Genomic DNA, 20611 nt, shown 5'->3' with positions numbered 1-20611 from the left:
TTTTTTTTTTTTTCCAGTAAGTCGACCAGTGACTGAGGCAGTGATGTAATCCAACTGCAGCACATCCGATTATTCGGCGAATTTAAATTAGAATTATTTCATAGAGAAATATGTTTTATTCTAAGGGTTTCTGCCAGCGTGTAATTATTCAGGTAGACAGGGGTCTCCCCTTTCTTCCGTCTGTGGATCTGTCACGTATCAAAGCCTTCACTGTGGGTGTTGTTTGACTTTTTACCTGAAAAGCAGTAATCGTTAGGTTTTATTGTGGCTGTGAAGCAGAATTTGGCGTGATAAATAGGAGCACCATAAACTGCAAACCACTAAAGGTATTTGCGTGGCTGTTTTATTCACACAATAAATCAGAGTGCAGACATGTTGAAGTTGAAGCTCACAGCAGTGTCACAGGCTGCTTATTGCTTTTGGACTTCTTTCTCATTTATAGACTGGGAGATGTGGGACACACATGTTGTATGATGTGAATTACCTGCCACTTGGATTGTTGTTTGGGTTTGTGCTGTGGTGGAAGGGCTCTAGCCACATATAGAGGCAACAAAAGGGCCCCGGGACCCCCGGAGTGAAGGGTCAGCCCAGAGCAAACAGAGCTTTGGATTAAAGGAGGAAGGGCCTGGCATGCCTTTTGGGATGGTCATGGAAACACCCACAGGAAGGTGTCAGTCTCACTGTCCTCCTACCTTTAAATGGCACAGATGAGAATGAAACAGTGGCTAATGTTTGACTCGAAGAGCCGCCTGGGTTGCTCATTTATCTGTCTGATGGCTTTGGCTGGAGTCTGTCCAGTGTTTTGCAGCAAGACAGATTGGATATGTGCTTGCACTGTAAATGTAAATCATTTACTCCGGTCATTTTTATCCAGGAATTATGCTGAGCCCAACATGCACAGGAGGAAAAACTTCAACAAATGCCTTCTGTTTATTTTTCTGCAGGGGGAACATGCTGCGTGCTCGGTTTATATTTCATCAGGCCTATCAGCCCCCCTGCCTCTTTAATGGACTATCCAGAAATAGTTGTTTACTTACATAATTGCTGTTGATCTCATGTGTGTTCCCTGTTCTTTTTGTGTGAGATCAGTAAGAATAGCGCCGGGTCAGAAGCACCGTGTGCATATTTTGGCCTCTGTGGTTCACATTCTTGCGGCACAGAAGTCCTCCGCCACGAGGAACATATTGTTTTTACTATTCTGTTTTTCCCTGGATTGGAACGGGGTCTTGAACCAGAGCAAAGCTGACCGAGTGTGGCCCGTAATTTCCTTTTAGTGGAAAACATGTGATAGTTTCGCTGGTTCGTTCTGTCCTTCTGTGGCACGAGGGGCGAGTTTCATCTGGCAGGACCGTCAAAGTTGTTTACAAGTGACAAAAGGGTGAGGCCACACTGGCTTCTCTTTGGGTGGCACAGAGTCGCAGGCTCAGAAACAGCAGAACTCTGTGACATAATTACCACTGGAACTGCAGTCAGTGCATCAACAGCTGATGCACTTTGTTGAGTAATGTTTAAGAACAGCCGTCTAACTGTCGACTGCTCTCGTCTTTGCTTCTTTTTGATGCTCCGTGTGAAAAGCGATCTTCGTCAGGCACAAAAACTTGGAAGTGTTTTCCCCTGACTGCGCCTGTCATCATTAATTCTCAAAGTGCTCGCACACTGGCCGAGAAACGCCAATGTTTCATGTCTTCTCCTCTGCACATTTTTCTCCATATAAGGTGCACGGGTAACATCTGTGCTCATTGTCACACTGGGATGAAGGCCTTTTACTGTCTCTAGGTAGAGAGGCCCTGCAGGGGGAAACCACAGGGACTCCACACGACGGAGACAAAAGGATTTGAAAGAATCACATTTAAATGAGCAAAAACTTGATTTCTTTTCTGTTTCTTGGCACGCTAGCTTTCTTGATTGCAGTGAAATGCCATTTTGAGGCTTCAGTTCAGGCTGCACAGGCGGGCGAGCATAATGGTGGCCTGCGTGCTTCTATTTCTTGCTGCTGTGGTTGATTTTATATTTGGCAAGTGTTTGCTGGTAGCCCATAGCCAGCAGTGTCTGGAGTGGTTGCTATAAAAAGCAGGTGATCTAAAAGCTGCTGTTGACAGCATCTTGGCCAAGACTTCGCATTTCATACCGCGCTCACCGAGAGGCTGACCAAAAGACACGTGGCTGGCTTTGACCCCCTCTTGGATTCACGCAGCTACAGGTCGAAGAGCTATCACGGACACAACACCAAGGTTACTCTTCTTGGCTTTCAGAGGACGTTAGGACAACAATAATAACCGAACCCTGTCGCTGAAACGGCGAAAAGAAGACGCCGAGTACTTTGAGTGCTGCATAATTCAGAGATTCTGAATTTAACTTGTTTTGCTGTGGCAACCGGGCTGGTGGTTGCACACACACAGACACACAAGCGTGTGTGCATCCACTTTGTGAGATTTGTTCAGTCAGCTGCACTTTGTGTATCTGCTCTAACACAGAATTTCCTGCTTTGCTGCACATGCTGAACCTTCAGCCCAGCTCAGCGGAGCAGCACACTCATCCAGCTGAACCGATGCGCCCATTCATGCTCCTCCTCACACTGGCTACTCTCGGGCCTTTGAGGAGAGTCATTTAATGCATTGGGCTAAACAGAACTTCATGCTGTCTGGGTGACCTGCTAAAGAGCGGGGCAGTAAGGGTTTCAAATGCAGGCAGGCACATAAACGATTGGGGTGCAGATGAAGAAGAGGATGGCGTAGCTCTTCATGTGTGATTCAGACTTTCATTAACCCCAAAGAAATAACTGTTAGACTGTTGCCACTCTTTTATTGATGGCCTTATATATCATGCAGCGATTGGTGAACACGAGGGAAAAAGCTCCCATGGCAGCAGTTGAGTAGCAGTGCATGTAATTCCTGTAAGCTTGTTAGATGGCATGCAATATTTCAGTCTGGTAATGGTGCTGCTTCAGCATTTTTAAAGCGGACCAAGTGATTTAAAGGCCTTGAATATAAAAGCAATAGTTTGTATTATCTAAATGTGTGAACAATGAAATGAATGACAGTATGGCGCCTACAGAGACCTCAGTCGGAGGGCGTGTGATCGTCTTCGCTCACAGCATATTCCTCCAGAGCGTAGCTCTCTGTGTAAACCCTGTTTGAGGTCTGGATTGTAAATTCAGAGTGGAAGCAGTCGAGCCGCATCACGTCTCTGCTGTGTACACGAAAGAGAAGTCTGTATTTACATGATGTTGGTGTTCAAAAGATGACGCGTGCTGGCTCATTTGTCAAGGAATCAACAGCCCAGTTTGTATGGAAGTAACCCATTCTGTCCACACACACACACACACACACACACACTGGCTACAAACCTGCTTATAACAATAGAAATTGTGATTGATCTGTCCTACCTCAGTCCAGTAGCCATAAGGTCCCACTTACTATCAGAGCCCTATTGGAAAGGCAAACACAGCTGGTGCTACAGGCTAAATAAGTGCCCGGCGCTGGGATGTTGACGCCGTGTGTCTTGCATTGTCCTCCATGATGGATGGAGCAAATTCTGGGTACACATTTACAACATCCCATCTGCTCAACACTGGCTGGATATAAACTATTTTTATTTTTGTTTTTAAAGAAAACTAAAAAGCCCTTACCTCTTTTTAAATATTTTTTTTATTATTAATTCGTTTTTTATAGTTAATTAAGACAACACATTTCTCGTCATACTCGTCTAACAAGTATCCAACTGCAATGGGATTCTTTCAGAAGATGACAAATGATGAATCTGGGCGATACAAACATCGGAAATAAAGTTAAGATGCACATAAATCCATCATTGTGCACACATGGATGCAACTGTATCCAGTAGTCCATTCATCCCAGCCTTACCTTCAGCAGTCAAATATCAATCATCACAATTGCACAACTGCAGTCTTGCAGGATATTGATGTTGCTTCCCTTCATTTGCTCACTCAGAAGCTCGCTCCAGTGAACTGTGCAGAACATAACATGTCCTTATCTGCACAGTTTCCTGGGCTTTGTGAAACATGCAAAGTGTTTCGAGGGTCTTTGGCAGCCGTTGCATTCATGTTATGTTGAGGAACATTTTCAGGCTCATTAGCACCCCTCTGCCCGTCCAGCCCACTCCCTGCTTTAACAGTCGGTGGTTTGATCTCTGAGGCAGATAAGCTCTATTCTCTACTTCTTAGTCTCCAGCCTTTGTCACGTTGGCGTGCGGCCAGTGTAAACAGAGACAGGGTCCTGATTGCTTTAGGTAACCAGCAATCCCGACGTCCACTCATGGATCACGCTCAATTAAAGATTCCTCTAAAATCCTTTTTTTCCAAAGAGGTAAATGTATCTAAATAACCTGTTTCCTGAGCTGATATCATCATCCAGGCTTGTTGGGCTCACGGGCCCCATCAGTTCGAAGGAAAAGGATGTAGAAGTGAACGACTTCATTGTGACATGTGCCACAATAAGAGCAATGAAACAGAGGGTATAAGAACTTTTTATGAGGTTAATGTGAAATTGTGGCTAAATGGTGTAAAACAGGCCTCACATCCTCAACCTAAGGCAGGCCGAGCGGTAAATCAGCCAGGCTGCTATAGGAGAGCCTGTGTGTGCTCATTTGCTATGACACCCCTTCTCTACCTCACACCGTAGTTTAGACACTTGGGTTTCCCTCCCAGAAACTTTCAGCTCCACTTTTCTGTGTTCGGCTAGTGCCAGGACACGATCTGTGCTCGACTGTTACGTAAGAGCCGTTTAATGCAGGGCTGGGCTTCCCTGGCTGCGAGTGACAAACGTACCCACTGCCTGGCTGGCTCTCTGTGACAGTCTGGCTCCACAACAAACTGCCGGGATGGTTTTTCACAGCTGATGGCTGCAGGTTCCAAATACCAAGTGGCTTTATCTACCCAGAAAGTACAGACCGTACAGACTCTGTTAGAGGAAAAACACTGGAACAGAGGAGCAGGGCCGCTGTTTGCGTATCTTTAAGTTCACCAACACAGGATATTTTCCTGTGGATATTTGTGCTACCAAGCATAGTGCTTATCTCACAGGTGCATCCTTGGCAGGTTGACATGCACAAAAGACACAACATTTAGATAAAGTCAAGGTCAGTATTGGCTGGTTCTTCCGTGGTTTGATGATTAGTCATTCAGATTACAGGGTGCAGTTTGCAGTCCAGCGTGCTGTAATCTGGGACAGCTGTGCAGATTTAAAACACCTCCCTGCCGCAATGAAGTCAGAGCAGGCGACACTATACGCCCTCATTCCTGCAGCTTCACTCATATCACCAAATCCATAAATCTTCCTTTAAAACTTGATGCGGCGACGGTCTGACTCTGAGTCTGATGGAAGGAGGTGTGAAGGGGATACCTGAGGCTATTACAGGTATTTGACATTAAGGTGTCACTGGAGCTCCGAACCCGTCTGCTGCTCAATCCTAATGTTATTTAAGGTGCTGGAGCAACGAAAGTGAAGCGCCAGGTTTATGGACTGTCATTGATCTGATCCTGGTGTCTCTGTTCATGCAGTACACTTTAAACCGGAAAAGACGCCAGACGGCATCAGATAAAGTTGACCCAAAAAATAATGGGTTAAACATTGTTTGGGACTATTCTCATTTGGTTTTTTTTTACCTAGTTTTAGATAAGTGCACTGATTCCACTTTCACATACAGAAACATTAAAGCAAACCTTTGACCTCTGCAGTGAGTTAATCTTGTGGCTCTTTTATGATTTATATTGAACTCACTGGAGGATATGGAAGGGGGAAAAAAGTCCTTGTGTACAAACTTCTGGAAATCCGGCAGGGCAGCCATGTTTCTTGATTCAATGTTCATAAGCAGCGGTCCCCAAGCTTTTTTGTGCCACAGACCGGTTTATGACCGGCCTTTAAGGTGTCGCGGAGAAATATAAGAAAATAAAACCAAAAAAACGATTTATTCATAACATAATATACATATAACATGATAATAAAAATGATTTAAAAAAACCCGATAAAAATCCCGAAAACCATAAATTTCACACCCGAGCCTCAACTCTCGCGGCCCAGTACCAAACGACTCATGGACCGATATTGGTCCGTGACCCGGGGGTTGGGGACCGCTGTTTATATGGGGTTTTTGAATTGCTCTTAGTTTGGCCCCTCACCCATGAAGCGTTTGCCTTCGGAGACCCTACCAGGGGCAAATTGGCCCCGACAATCTCGCTCTTGGATTACGTGGGCATGCAAACCCTTCCACTGTGTGATATATTGGAGATTGATGGATGGGGAGAGATTATGCCGCTTGGCAGAAGAGCTAGACGATTTCAGTCTAGACCGATGCCCGCGACCCGCATAAGTGGCTGAAATTGGATGGATGAGTAGCTGGACATTTATTAGCAAGTCAAAGGAGAGCTTTAAAGCAGGTTCCCCGTCTCTGCTTCATGCTTCATGCTTAACCAAGTTCCTGTCTTTAAAAGATAGAGATCATAGACCCATCTGTCTCTTAGCTCCAGCTTTGTGTTGTGACATTTGCATCAATCTTTTCATTTGTCTTGTTTCAAAAAAAGTAAATAAGGTTTAAGGTCAACTATTTCTTCTAAATGGGAAATTTCACGAGTTTCTTGGTGTTTTATTTGCACAGTTTTTTCAACGCCACGGAGTGAAAGCAACCTTGAAAAGGTCATGACTTTGCCTCTGTTGAGGCCTTTTGAGTCCGGGTTAAAGACGCACCGTACTATGGGCAGAGCAGGAGCTTGTATGGGTTATCTCTGACAACCACTCAAACATCCCAGGTGGTTTGTCGCACTCAGCGGGACCGTTGTTGGCCTTTCTGGATGTGGAGGCTGAGTGTGCTGCAGTTTAGGGGAACGAGTGACTCACAGCTACAGATACAATACACATCCTCTTTATGTGTGTGTGTCTTTTTGAGAATATGGGTGCTGAAATATGTGAGGCCAGTGTGGTTCCCATGCTATGCAGCAGCCCTTCTGCCCAAATTCTTCTCAGCTGAATAATGAGAAGCCTGTGTTACTCTGCATAGCTCTCTCAAAGCCTCCAACATCCATGTTGATGGAGTAGCTGCGTATGAAGCGCCTGTTGGTTTTCAGCGGCTGTGAGTTTTGATCTCTATCTCACCTGCTTTCATGGTGGGAATCCTGCTTCCAGCGTATCAAAGGAACATAAAAAGTTTGAAAGATTTTTCTACATCCGCCAAACAGCCTTTTATATCCTCATTGCAATTCCCCTCGCATGTGACAGGATCCGGTGTAAAGTGAATGCGTACAGAGGTGAAGTCATTCATTATAAATCATTTCCACTTTGCAGGGTGAAATCATTTATTCACAGTCTCATGAGGTTAGTGATCCAAGGAGCACACCCTGACTGGTGACTAATATGCGGCTGATGTTGTGTCACTCAGCCCAGCGACATGCAGCAGATACTGTTTGGTCTCCAGGTTACTGCACTTCATCTCGCCTGTCATTGCAAACAGCTACTAGGAAGCTTCATTTGCTCAGGCTTTTAGAGGGGACAGGTTTTTGTTGACGATGGCCAATTTTCAGAGTCCCAAATGTCTGTTTCTTCCTGGCAGAATAACTTCAAGAACATATCACAGTTATTACAGTAATTTTGTCTCTTTAGGCGCTTGCCCTGCTCCTCTGTAGTAATTTTGTGAGCGAGCGTTTTTGTCTCCAGCGGGAAGCCCTGCGGTCTGCTCGCGTGGAGAAATCGGCTTCACTGGAAACTTGCGGGTTCCATTTTTTATACTAATAACGATATATTACAGCACATGGGTCCGCGCTGGCATGCCCGGGCTTAAGCTAATAATAACAACATTGAGAAATGCCAGGAACTGGGTTTTCCTGACAGTTAAGATGATTGCTGCAGTTCAAGGAGCTGCGAAAGCTGTACTTACAGTCGTATTGTGTTATTAGCCTGGTGTATCCCGTTTTCCTCCCTGTGTGACTCATATATGGATTTGTACTTGATCAAATTTTGATTCCAGTAATTGGAAACATATTGTTTTTCATTGTCTTCCACACTCAATTGGCCCTTAAGTAAAACAGAATAGTAAAACAGGCCATTAGTTAGCGGGCAGTGATGATGTGTGTGTTTCTCTCTAATGAGGGTTGTCTTAAGTGTTCATGTTTAATCCCAGACGTGCCTGCTGCTTTTGCTAATTATTCTATCATACAGTGCCACGGGGTTTTCTAAGCCAACAAGTATTTTAACAAGCTGGAAGGCTGCGTTCATTTTTTCCGATCTTTTCCCAGCGTCCATACCGTCATGTTTCATGTCTTGATGTGCAGTAAGCTTTCAGCTAACCACTAACTGTACATGGAATAAAAAACATCGAAGAACTCTTGCATCGCCGTCTTGATGCTGCGTGCAGCCACGCAGCAGAGCCGCTTTGATGTAGTGTGAAACGAAACAGCTTCACCGGGACTACAGACAAGTCGGATCAGGCCAGAGTGTTTGAAGTGCCTCTGCTGTGTGCCTTTGTGGTCATTACTGCTGCTTAAAGCGGGCTGCAGTGCATCAGTCCTGTCAGAAAAGCTCCTTTTGTTGTTGTTATCATGCATTGATGGCAGCACAGTAAGATCTGAGCATGTCTGAATTTTTTGGTTTTCTTTTCATGTCTCGGTCTTTGCTTTTTAATACCTTTCTCATGGTGGGCACAGGCAGAGCGCTCCTTTATCTCCACCAGTAATGAGAGAAACGCTGCATTGTTGGTACTTGGCCATTTGCCTCAAGGGTTAAGTATCCATCTCCATTCCCTCTGAGCCCACGCCAGCTTAGGAGGGAAAGCCTGTGAATAAATGCCACCCTTGTACTCCCATAATGGAACAGCTTGACCTTTCGTGACCTCTGCCGGTCGAAGCATCTGCCTGTCGATTCCTCCGGCCCGTCCTGTGGGACGTCGCCGGGCTTTCACATCTGCTTGTGAGCGGTGATTCAATTAGTTGAGGAATTTGTTTTGCTGAATAAAAATTAAGAGCCGGACTGTAATTTTTCAAAGTCAGAAAAAGAATGGCCGCCAGCTCAAACATGCTGTAGATTTACTGTCTGTAATCGTGTGAAAGTGTTGGTTTCTTTGTGGGCATTGTGCATGACGACTGCATAATGAGCATGATCCTCATTGACATTCTTGATCCTCCCTATATGAATGGGATAATAACGAGTTTGGCAGGAGCCTTAATTTAATCATGTTGGTAAAAGCGGCGCATATGCGGCACAGCTGCTGGTGCTTAGCCGAGCCTCGCCGTGCCCTTCGCTGAGGTGGCGTTCGGTGCCCGCTTTGGCTTGTTTTGTGTTTTCGGCCTTTCTGAACCACATTCCTCACTGAAAAGGCTTTGCAGAGAAGGACAAAGGAGTTAGCTTTGCGGAGATTTGCCTCTGACTTTTTCACAGCCATCGAATTGGTTCACGTGCCTGTGCATCCCCGTGACTTGTGAGACTGGTTGCACAGGTCACTCTTTTGTTGTTGCCTTTCTTTAACTTTGCAAGTTAAACACAGGTGCTGCTCGAGTGCTTTGTCCAGCACCTGTTGTGGATTATAGGTCGATAAAGGCTAATTTCTTGAGATAATTCAGCAGTGAGATCTAATCTGGCCCTCGCTGTTTCAGCGAGCTTTGCAGAACCCGTGTCCTGATGTTGGGATTCAAAATCTGTTCTTGCTTAGAGTGAAAAGGAGGCGGAAAATTCACATGTTTGCTCGCATGCATTAGCAGGCACATTTTCACACAGTGTTGTGCTCCAGTGAAGCAGGCTAGCCCTTGACACAGTTTTATGGACAGAAACTGTGTCATGCGCTGGGACGAGGAGACACGCTCGCCACAGGTGGTAAACCTGTTCGTAAGTGTTGAGCTGCAGGAGCCGGCGCTGTGGCCTTAATTCAGCCCCCCACACACAAATCATCATAGCTTCATGTTCTGCTTTTATTCCACCAGGTGTTGCTGTTTATTGGCTGTTTGATTTGCTTTCAATCAAAAAGCCTTTAAATGTATGCAAATAAAAATCTGACTTTGACTGCATGAGTTTGCATTAAGCTCACATTGCATTCCTTCATTTGCAGATATTTACCTTCTCAAAGTGGAAGGAAGTCTCATGTGTTCACCGAGTGACTGTGTTATTGTTGTCTGGCTTAACAAGCTGATGTATAAATCAGAGGGTATGAGCTTAGGAAATTCATACTGCCCCCAGTTGCATCTCCTGTAAACATGCATCGTCTTACAGCCCTGGCTCGTATGCAAGAATCCATCCACCATATGCAATGTGCAGCTAACAGCATTCACCGATTGTGGAGGAAGTGGATTGCTGGCATTTTGGGCCATGCAGTCTTTAACCCCCTCAATAAAGTGTGTGTGTGTGTGTGTGTGTGTGTGTGTGTGTGTGTTTGCCTGGCTCTTACCAGCTGTCTCACCCATCATCAGTGCTTCCAGGATGTTTAGCAGACAGTCCAGCTCACATTTGTTTCGTCTTATCTGTGCTGTGGACAGTAACAGACACTGTAAGTTCTCTTTAGCCTGTTTTTGGCCTCCAATAAAACTCCTTGCTCAGGTTGTTAATAACTGGACGACTCGTGCGTCTGCTTTCCCGTACGTTCGACCAACTTGGCTTTAATTCATAACTTGTTTATTGTCTGCTCTGTTTGATCAGCAGAGAGTTCAACAGAGATTGTTAGCTCTCCTCTTCAGTAAAGAGTCGGTAGCTGTGAGGAGCATGATGTCAGAGGATGGTTACTTTATGCGGTAATTTACATTTCTTTGTCTGTGAGCTCTGTTTACTAAAGCCGTGCTGTGGGATATGTCCTTATTAGAGGCGGCAGACTGGTTAAGGACGTTTATATGGTGAATAATGTAAATGTGCCTAAACTTGCACATGTATAGGGTCTAGGTACAGCGAGACATGTCTAAACAGAGCTGATTTCACCTGATGGATGGTTTATATAGCCCTCCAGCCTGTGGTCCTGTGTTTACAGGCCTCTGATGTAGGTCCATGAAATGATGCTGACATCTCCACCACTTTATCAAACCATCTACAGCCGGCCGGCCGACTCCTCTCGGCTCGGGTAGAGGTGAGGATGTGTATTTGTAACACGCTGGCTCGGCAGCGTGACGCGAATACCAAAACCTCTCTGGTGAATCATCACTTTAAACTGAAAGAATTGCGTCCCTGCAGTAGTGCATTTGTGATGTGGTCTGGATTTGCATGCTGCTGCAGCTGCTGTTGCAAAAAAAGGTCAGTGCCAAAAAGCAGTGCAGGCCCGAAACTTGTTTCAAACAAGTTAATCCCCCATTCAAGAGGAGAGGGATAATCCTGCTTGTTTGGAGTTTGGAGTTCACTTGTTTCCGGGAAAACAGATCAGTGCCGCCGTGTTAAGAAAGGTTTACCACACGACAATTAGATTTGCACTTAATTATGTCATGTTAGCATTTTTGTGGTGAGTCAAATGAGCTGGCGTCTCCGCTAGGTAAACATAAACAGTCTTCCATACCTGCCACTGTGTTCAAAGAGAGGCTGTAACAAGGACATTAATTACTTCAGGTAATGACTTCCAAAGGTTTACTGAGCGGCAGGTCCTTTGTTACCTATGTTAACCTTCACCGCAGTGAGCAAACCAAGCAGACGGGCCCAGGCTAGTCTAACCACCTCTGATAGACTTGGAGCATCATCTTGGCTTTTGCTTGTCAGTGTGTCACAGTTTAAGGCTTCAGCAGACATGACGGTGATGTATGAAGGGGGGTGAGAGTGCTGAGCCAGCGCTGGCAGTCACTGTGACCCGGTTGTTGTCTGGTTTTGTTTGTTTTTCACCTATTTATCAAAAGTGAGGTCAATTACTTGTGCTATTGCTCAGATGGTGTCCTAACCTGTGTGACAAAAGAATAATGCTCGATAACTCGATCAGTGTGAGTGATTCATGTCCCGTCTGGCCTGACTGCATCTACACTTCAGCCCTTTAATTGCCCATTAAAAGCGAGACACTGCCAGTTAGAGCGCGAGTTCACCCTGAACATATGGCCCAGTTTGGCACAGGGACACAAAGTTTGAATTATGCTTTTTAGCTTGAATTGGACACAAGCGATCCAACAGCAACAGATTTTTGAATTGGGGCTTTCCCTTATCCAAAAGTGACTGAGGGAGCCGTGATGGGGGAGGCCACAGGGGTAAACTCCCTCTGGCGTCAGAGCCCCTGAAGAATGCAGAGGGGGATTAATGCATGCCTGTGGCAGTGATGGATGGGACGAGGCGCCACACGCACTCGCCCAGACATACACCCACAGAGCATCTGGATGCAGACTGTTTGGCCCTCCCCTGCAGCAGGATGTGCCAGCTTAGCAGGTGTGTGTGCGCGGCTTGTGTGTCTGCTGGGACAAAGCCAGCCGTGGTTGTTTGCCCTACTACCCCAGATAGAGCTGTAGCCACCAGCCGCATGTCATTTTGATTTGAAAGCGCGGCTTTCATCATGCCAGCTCACCTCTGGGGCCTTTTAAACAATCCACTTTGTCCTTCTCAGATCGCAGATGAATCGATTGCCGCTCCCTCAATAGCTTCTTCTTTCCTGTTGGGTTCGGTGATTGATGCTGAATGTGCGCCGTAGTGATTTCTGCTTTCTGTGCGAGAACATCGATTACTGTACGTGCACGCGTCTCTCTTCTCCCCGATCTGCGGTGCCTCATCGTTTCCTGCGTGACCTCCAACAGCTGTGCGACTGAGTCGGTGCTGCAGCGGTCAATGATCTTTGATGGATCACCTTGGGGATCCTGAAGTGTGCCTCACATGACTGCCACAGTACACTACAGTGACCACTGCAGTGCTAATGAGCGAGTGGGTCGCAGGCTGATTGTATTAATCACTAGAGCGTGTGACGGATTATCTCGCCGTGCACAGCGTCAGTTGATTCGAGTGGAGATAATAGAGTTTGCCGGTGGGTTTAATGTCGGTGTTTTATGCAGACATTCGCACTCAGCTGTACAAAGTCACTGTGAACTTTGTCTTTATTGATGATGCCTCTGCCCTTCCTGAAGGTTACCACCGAATACTGCGATGTGATGTGTAGATATCTTCATGGGCAGGGCTGGCTGTTTACTTGTCTTCCCGGGAGCCTCAGGGTCTCCTATTTTGCCCTTGTTCCACATGTTTTGCTTGCACTGCTGCCACTCATGCTATTACTTCCATTCACGGCCAGGCGTTTTCCCCATAACTTGAAGACAGAGGGTCTCTAATCGTGCTCTGCTGCGAGCCGACTACAAGAGAATCGAGCAGCTCGGCTGAGATGTTCTGCTGCAGCACAGATGTTGAGACGTGTGTGAGAGCATGCTGATTGCACTGGAAAATCAATGCAGCTAAATTGTGAGAATACCAATCAGCCTGAATGCCAGATACTGCAGCTCTGGAAAAAGTTCAAGTGCACGCTGTGTGTGTGCGTCTCATGTCTTTTTCCTTTACAGATTCAACCCTCTGAATGACCTTCCTCTTTCCATTAAGCTGCTTAATTAGCAGAGAAGCTGATGGAAAGCTGATCTGCACCTGGAGTCTTCCAGCTGTTTGTTATCACACACACACACACTCTTCTTGATTGAGAGCCTGTAACCTATCCCTCCCTCTGCCATTCCAAACATGCACATAAAAAGTGCACATTCATGTGAACATGCACACCCTTGTGCAACAGATGGAAGCTGACACACCCTGGAGGATGTCCTCAGCCCGTGTCCCCTCTAAAGAAAAGGCCCTGAAGATGTTTAAACAACATTTCTCACATTAGATTTTAACACTGTCAGTGTGAGCACAGAGCGCAGTCCCTGCAGTATTGTCCTTACACACACATCATCCCTCTTTTGTTAGCTGAGAGCCCGAACGCACACATCCCGGTTCATTTAAAGTTGGGCCGAACTCTCGGTGCAGAGGCCTGCTTCGCCTGACAGGAGCACCAAAGTGCAGAGAAGAAGCTGACAGCAGGGAGGCTGGCGGGAAAAACGGACATCACAGTTTGGAACAGATGATAAATGGTGGGAGGGATAACCTTTGAGTCTCGGAATGACACAGAAGATGAGAGATGAATCTGAATGCTTTTCATGATATTTTTAGAAATTTATTTTTTTTCTCGTTTTTTGAAAGCAAACATAAAAGATACGATTGTTTGTTTTAGTCATAGATTTGTAAAAGATGTGCAGCAGGTTTCGGGGTGAAACACAGTATTGCACAAAAGACCTGACCTTTCACCCTGGCTTAAAGTATCCCAGCTTAAGTAAATTCCCTCAGTCTACCCCATCCGTGTGGGGGGATGTGTGTGAGTGCACATCCCCCAGACACACACAATAAACACACACCCGCCCTGCATCGCCTGGTCCGTCCCACTAGGCTTTATTTTGAAAGCAAATCCAGACACTTAATATTCCAAATTGATGTTTCAGTGTGAGGCTGTGTGCTAATTGCTGCTAAAATGAGCAATTAAGCTCTATTTATTTCCTCCCAGTGGATGTTTTACTCAAAAACTGCTGAAGACTGCAGTCCCCAGTGAACGGGATAATCAATGGCATCAAACCATAAACGGCCTCCAGCCACGAGAACGGCTCCAGCATGCTGTTCATGAGAGAGATGACTGATGTCTGATTTTTGGAAAGACGCGATGATAAATAGCAAATCAACAAATCTATATTTTAAAAATTGATTTTAAAGGTATTTAAAGCCAGTTTTTTTTATAAGGCTCAATTCATTCATTAAGTCGTTAATTTCTGCTGCTAATTCTGGTCTTTTTAATAATTTCTGACACTGCTGGGATGAACTGACCAAATGTGATATTATAGATGGGCTTTTAAGTGCATCATATTAAGATCTATTTCAAACCTTTAACTTTATGGTATACTGCCAATCCATTTGCATTCGATATTTTTTTGGGGGGGTTAATTGTTTAAACTTTGATTTTTAATCCAGGCTGAGGGGGTGCAGATTCTCTCACACTCTGATTATTGAGCCCGGTGCCTGAAAGGCCATCGGGGTCCTCCAGAGCTCGTTCTCGCTCTTGTTGCAAACTCCTGCTGACTTGTATTCCTGTCAGTTACGTCATTTCCTTGTGTTGCACTGCTGCACACATGAGCTGCGTTGGTACTTTGTTGAATTGCGTCTTCATGTAGAGCAGCGTGTCCTACAGTCCCCATGAACTACCCAGTTGGGCTTTGGTTCAGCTCTTGGAGATGTGAATGAAAATCGTGCAGAGATTTGAGCACGTGTCGGGATTTAATCTGGCTTTGGTGAGCGGCGCTTGTTGGAGCCTTAATTGATCATAATTAGGGGTCAGAGCATTTGGCCGGGAGGAATTAGACCGAGCACCTGCTCTGTATGAATATGCATCACGGCGGCCCTGCCTGCCTCCTCTGTCTTTCTCGCTGCCTCGCTCTTTTCACGCCTCCCAGTCACTCCAAGTGTGTTGTTGACCAACCTTTTAGCTGCCTCCATCTATAGCCGGACAAAGGCCTTTGAGAGCAGCTCAGACTGGGCCACGAGGACCATTGTGCTGTTAACAATGTTGTTTAGCTCTGGTGAACGCTGCTGATATTGTGTCCCGGAGCTGATGTCTGTGTGTCAAGCAGCCGGCTGATGGAAGGCTACCCACAGCTGCTCGTACAGCGTGGACGGATGCGACTTTGAATCGCCATTCAGACCACAGTGATTTTCTGGAGGAGAATCTGTTCTCGTTATATGTGCTATAAGCGCTGATACTGCCTGATACGTCCCCGATCATCCAGCAATGCTGGCTCAGTTACTCTGAAATAAAGTGAGACAGCCGTCTGGCACACAGGGCTCAGTTCTGATGTCGTGCTGTGTTCTGGTGTGGCTTTGTTAATGGGTCCAGTTTGACTGTGTGACCACAGTTATGTGAACCATAGAGAAATGGAGGCATGCGTGTGTTTTTAGGTCTCAAATTTGTCTCCGCTGGGAGACGGCTTAGTCACAACACTTTCAGAAAGTCGAATTTTGGGGAAGTTTTGCTTTATTTTGTTGCATTTTTAAATGAACTCCCTTCAAATTGGGAAACGTTCAAACGGCTCAGGCATGTCGCTGTCCCGCTCTTTTTATATTCTTCTACACTAAACGTCTGTCCTCTGTCACTGGACTTTTTCCTCTTGCACTTACTCATGCGTATACACACACACACACACACACACACACACACACACACACACACACACACACACACACACACACACACACACACCTCTCTCTTGGTGATGGCTGGCTGCCTCTTTGGCCTCCTCTCGGGGTCATTGTGGTATTTAGGGTCAGACAAGAGCTCCAGTCATTGCGCCCTCAGCAGTGCCTCCCAGGCAGCGCTGCAGCCATTACACGCCAGCTTGTCTCGGCCAATCCCCTCAGACTGCTATGGAAAACCGCCTGGGCTGCAGCAAACCCTGCATCCTGCTCCTCGCCAACGGAAAAGCTGGATATAGGAAAAACAACACGTTGGAGTAGTGGAGCCTTTCTGCGCTGGATGAGCGTTATAAAACATCCTTGCGTCTCTTCCTGAGAGAGCTCTTCTGTCGAGGACCTTTCACTTTTTCCTCTCTGGTTTTTCCTCTTGGCGCTCCGTTACCCAGGGTTACCTTCGGAGGATTGTGATTCGCTGCTCCTCCAAAGCCGGGAGGGAGTTTCCACGTGTCCTCCAGTGTGTCTGGGTGTGTGTGTGAGTCAGATGCAGTGTGTGTGAGTGTTGCTTTAAGACTCAACGAGCCTCCCCAGAGTGAATCCAGATCAGAGAACAGCAGCTAGATTTCTCCTTTGCAAGCTCTTCAAAGAGCTTTTAGATTAAAGCCCGGGCCACGGAGGTAAGGTGTGCTCTGGACTCACAGTTTTATCTTTGTCTCCCTTTGTTTCTCCTGTTTACTGGATTAAGAAGAGCCTGGAGTGGAGAGGCTGCATTGTGCTCCCCATTATCAGATGCACAGGTGTGGTTTACAATGTGAGCTTGCATGTGTGAGTGCTGTTTAGTTCCCACCTGGATCTGTTAGCTTCACTTTGTATCTCTTGTATCCGGCCTAACTCTAGGTACTCGCTTTCAGCTTGCAGCCTTGTACATGAAGACACAACAAGGTAATCTTTCTCAGTCTGAGACTTTATCGCTTCTGCCGGTCGTCGCGTTCGTCTGGCTCACGAGAACAACTTTGTTTGACAGACTTGTTCCTTTGTCTAAACTTTGTGTCTCCCGTTGAAGTTTCTACATGTTTGCATGATTGTACAAAAAGTGCTTGGAAACATTTTCATTTTCTTGGCATTAGTCTGGAATGGCGGTGGCATACATGTATAAATCTTTCAGAAGGCTGCCATGACATTTTTGGTGTGCAGCCAAGCTCAGAGCTTCTAAATGTATAATGAAAAAGTCAGAAAGACACTTAACAAGCACTTTGATGGATGTTTGGTGGCTTTGGCTGGATCCACTGCACAGTATTACGGGCTTTCAGCAAGTGATTCATAGATGGACATTTCTGCTCATAAGCAAACAACCGCGGGATACTTTAAATCTGGTTTGTATGACAAAAACTCAGCAGGAGACGGCGGGGTCTTTGGCTTCACCAACCCTGTTTTCTCTTCTTCTTCACTTCCTGTTGTTGTTTTTCTTTGCCTGGAAAGAAACGACGGGGTGTTTTGCATGACTTTGAATTTAATTTGTGAGTCTGAGAGAGAAGCTTTACGCATGCTGTTGCTTTAAGAGCCGAGCTGTCGCAGCGCCAGAGGAAAGTGATAAGAGACTAGTCCCACGGGCTGTGATTTGACAAGAGGAAAGCGGTGCGATTGTGTTAACACTCACAACCAATAACAAATGACCTCATAGCTCCTAGTGCACAATAATTCAGAAAGAATGAAACCTTGTTGGTATCCTTTATTATATTTGAGGTTATTTTGTCACTTTCACTGTGATATATTCTTTTCTTCAACCAAAACCTTGCCTGTATTTTCAGCGGTGTGGTGGCAGAGTGGGTTTAAAGCTGCCCTAGCAGCAGCGTGACGTTACCGTGGGGCTCGGTGCTTCAGGGAATGCTCCTGTGTTCCCACTGCTGTGTCAAGAGTTTTTTCCTGCTGCTCTGTTTCTACAGTTTAGATTCAAGGACACGAAGGTCCAGGTTAGGAAATCTGGTAGTCCAGACTCTGTGCACGTGTGGGTTTGAGTTTAGAGATGGAGCTTCTGTGCTACAAATGCACGGTGGTCTTGGTGAAAGGAAAAAAGGCAGTTACATCCTCGACAATTCACATACCTGCTGTGTTTACACCAAAATGAGGTGTGGCTCATTCCCCACTGTTATCCTGAATCGCAGACCCAAGACACACACGGTGCCAGACTAAACACGGAGCTTACGTAGGAGTCACCCAGGGCCGGGCTGAGAAGAATGCCAGGTCACGGGGTGTGTGCCGAGGAGCAACGGGGTGGCAGTGCTCCCTTTGCCCTTGAGCAGATGGCCTGTAGGAAGCTTTTTAACGTGAACAGAGGACTGAAGGGGAAGAGGGAGGGAGAGTTCACGACTGGGCGCAGTGGTTTGCAGCTAAAAAGGAAGACTTGTCTCGTTGTTCTCTGAAAACAGTCGCACAATGCTCCGGTTCGGCGCGCAGCAGAAGGCAAACGTGTGCCTTAGTTTGTGTGTTGGCACGCCTTTGAGCCTTTCATACCCACAGCTCTGCTCTTCCCTGAATAAACTTTGCAAGAAAAGCATCAGTGGTAGCGTTTAGAAGAAAGCCGTCGTTGTGACAAGTTTGACAACCAGCTTTATGTTGATTCCCGACAGCTGCTTCCTTAGTCTTTTACTCCTGAAAGAGAATAGTTTAGCTGCTCTCCATTCATGTAGAAAGCATCTGAATCAGTCTCTGCTTTTTAGCTGCTGGGTCCTTCTGCTCTACTTGGCTCTTGAACAACAGAAGTCAGGAGGTAACGCGGGCTATCATTGGTCAGATTTCTACTGAAGACGAGGGAAGCGTTTGACCATATACTCCATAAACGCTCCCAGCTTGACTTTTCCAGGGTTCGTAAGAATAATGGCAGCAATTTTCCCAACTGTGGGATAAATAAAGCATATCTTATCTCATGATATATCCGGAAATGTATTCCTGGAGAAAAGCTGCTTCAGTGACTCAGGATTATATTTCATGCTGAATTCAGTCCTGCTTATATTCAACATTTTCTCCTTATAACTCATGTCAAATGAAGCAAATGTTTAGTTAATACCCTGATCGTGTCAGACTCGTGGTTCGAGTTCATTACCAGGCCTGCACGTCTCCAAAGCCAAGTTTCCACTCTGCTTTCTGCTGCTACTTTTCACACTCGTTCTGAACAGTTGCAGAAGAAGAGAATCATTTCCTCAAGTGGCGTTTAATTTTTTCTTTCTATTTAAAATGTTGACGTTTCCTGGAATTCCTTTCTTCTTGCATTAAATGCGCTCTTTAACTTTAGTTCACTTACTCAGCCATCACATCTTAATCTCACCTCGCAGTCAAGGTGCACCCAAGCAGGAGCAGATAAACTCTTAATGCTGCAGATCACTTAATCCTGAGGTGAGGGCACTTGGCAGCGAGCTTTGTTTTTACTGTAACCGTACACATGCTGCATGTATGCTGTACGTATGCTGCGAGGCTTAGCAGAGTTAGCAGAGCCCTCTCAGACTGCATTACTGCATGCGTTTAGGCGTGTTGTGTTACACACACACACAAGGCAGTCACATTGCCTGGAGAGACACGTGATGCACTCTTGCTCTATCTTCTCCTTTGGATCCCGGCCCCCTGGACAAATTTGGAGATGATGGCTGAAAAAAGCAGCGAGCGAGGATTCAAAGGTTTAAAAATAAACAGACTTGTAAACTGTAGCTGGCTTCGAAATGCTTTCCCAAACCCGATCAAAGACGACGTCATGTACTCGGAGGGAGGTGGAAAAATGCAACACGTTTGGTTTGGACGGCTGATTGGGGAGCGTTGTAGCGTCTGTGTGGCACTGCTGGGCGTGCTACCTCGTACAGGAAGGAACTTTTCTTGTACTTTGCATTTTCGAGGACACTAAATCATTTTTACAGAATGAAAAAACAAACATGCATGCACCAAATGCTGTCCTCTGCTCATTACACAAAGTAAATTACAGTTCTGTGGAAAGTACTAAGTCAACCTCTCCCTGTGTGTTTCAGATGAGCCAGACGACGGAGGAATGAGTTTATTTTGAGAAATGAGGCGGAGAGTGCCGCGAACATAGGAACTCCAGTCTGAGACGAGGCTTCAGAGGTGAGTGTGAGGAGCCTTCAGACCAGGGTCAGCAGCACTATTATGCTTTATTTTAACCCTTCAGCTTTCTGTCATCTTTATCTGGTCAACTTTAATTTTATATAATAGGTAGGTCCCTCTTGAAAAAGAGATGTTGAATCATATAAAGACGTTAGCCTGATTAGATAAAGAACATAATTTTTTTAAGCGTTGCATCCTTCCCACGTATCATGCAGGGGTTAATTTTAGTTCCTGATTGTCTCGGTTTGCTAATTCAAAGACCTGAAGGCTGTTAGAAGTGTTTGGCCTTACTTCCACCTGTTACGCAATCACATCATGGGCGACGGCGGATACGGTAATGGTCTTACCGGCAGTATGGAGTCTTGTCACAGCTCTCTGATGCTAATGTAAGC

The 20611-nt window shown here is 45.9% G+C and overlaps 1 protein-coding gene across 3 annotated transcripts in view; it reads left to right on the top strand.

Moving 5' to 3' along the window:
• tiam2a (TIAM Rac1 associated GEF 2a) overlaps nt 1-20611 on the top strand; it is an 86570-nt gene that overhangs the window by 23179 nt on the left and 42780 nt on the right. For 2 of the 3 annotated variants that reach the window (XM_039603717.1, XM_031752951.2), the window contains exon 2: nt 20126-20219. The gene's annotated coding sequence lies outside the window, so the exon portion shown is untranslated. Of the gene's footprint in view, nt 1-16772; nt 16793-20125; nt 20220-20611 lie in introns of those variants that run through there. The other variant, XM_039603718.1, reaches the window with a different exon arrangement.

This window comes from Oreochromis aureus, linkage group 19 (assembly GCF_013358895.1).
Source record: "Oreochromis aureus strain Israel breed Guangdong linkage group 19, ZZ_aureus, whole genome shotgun sequence".
NCBI lineage: Eukaryota > Metazoa > Chordata > Actinopteri > Cichliformes > Cichlidae > Oreochromis > Oreochromis aureus.
This window is presented reverse-complemented; position numbering and strand designations above follow the sequence as displayed.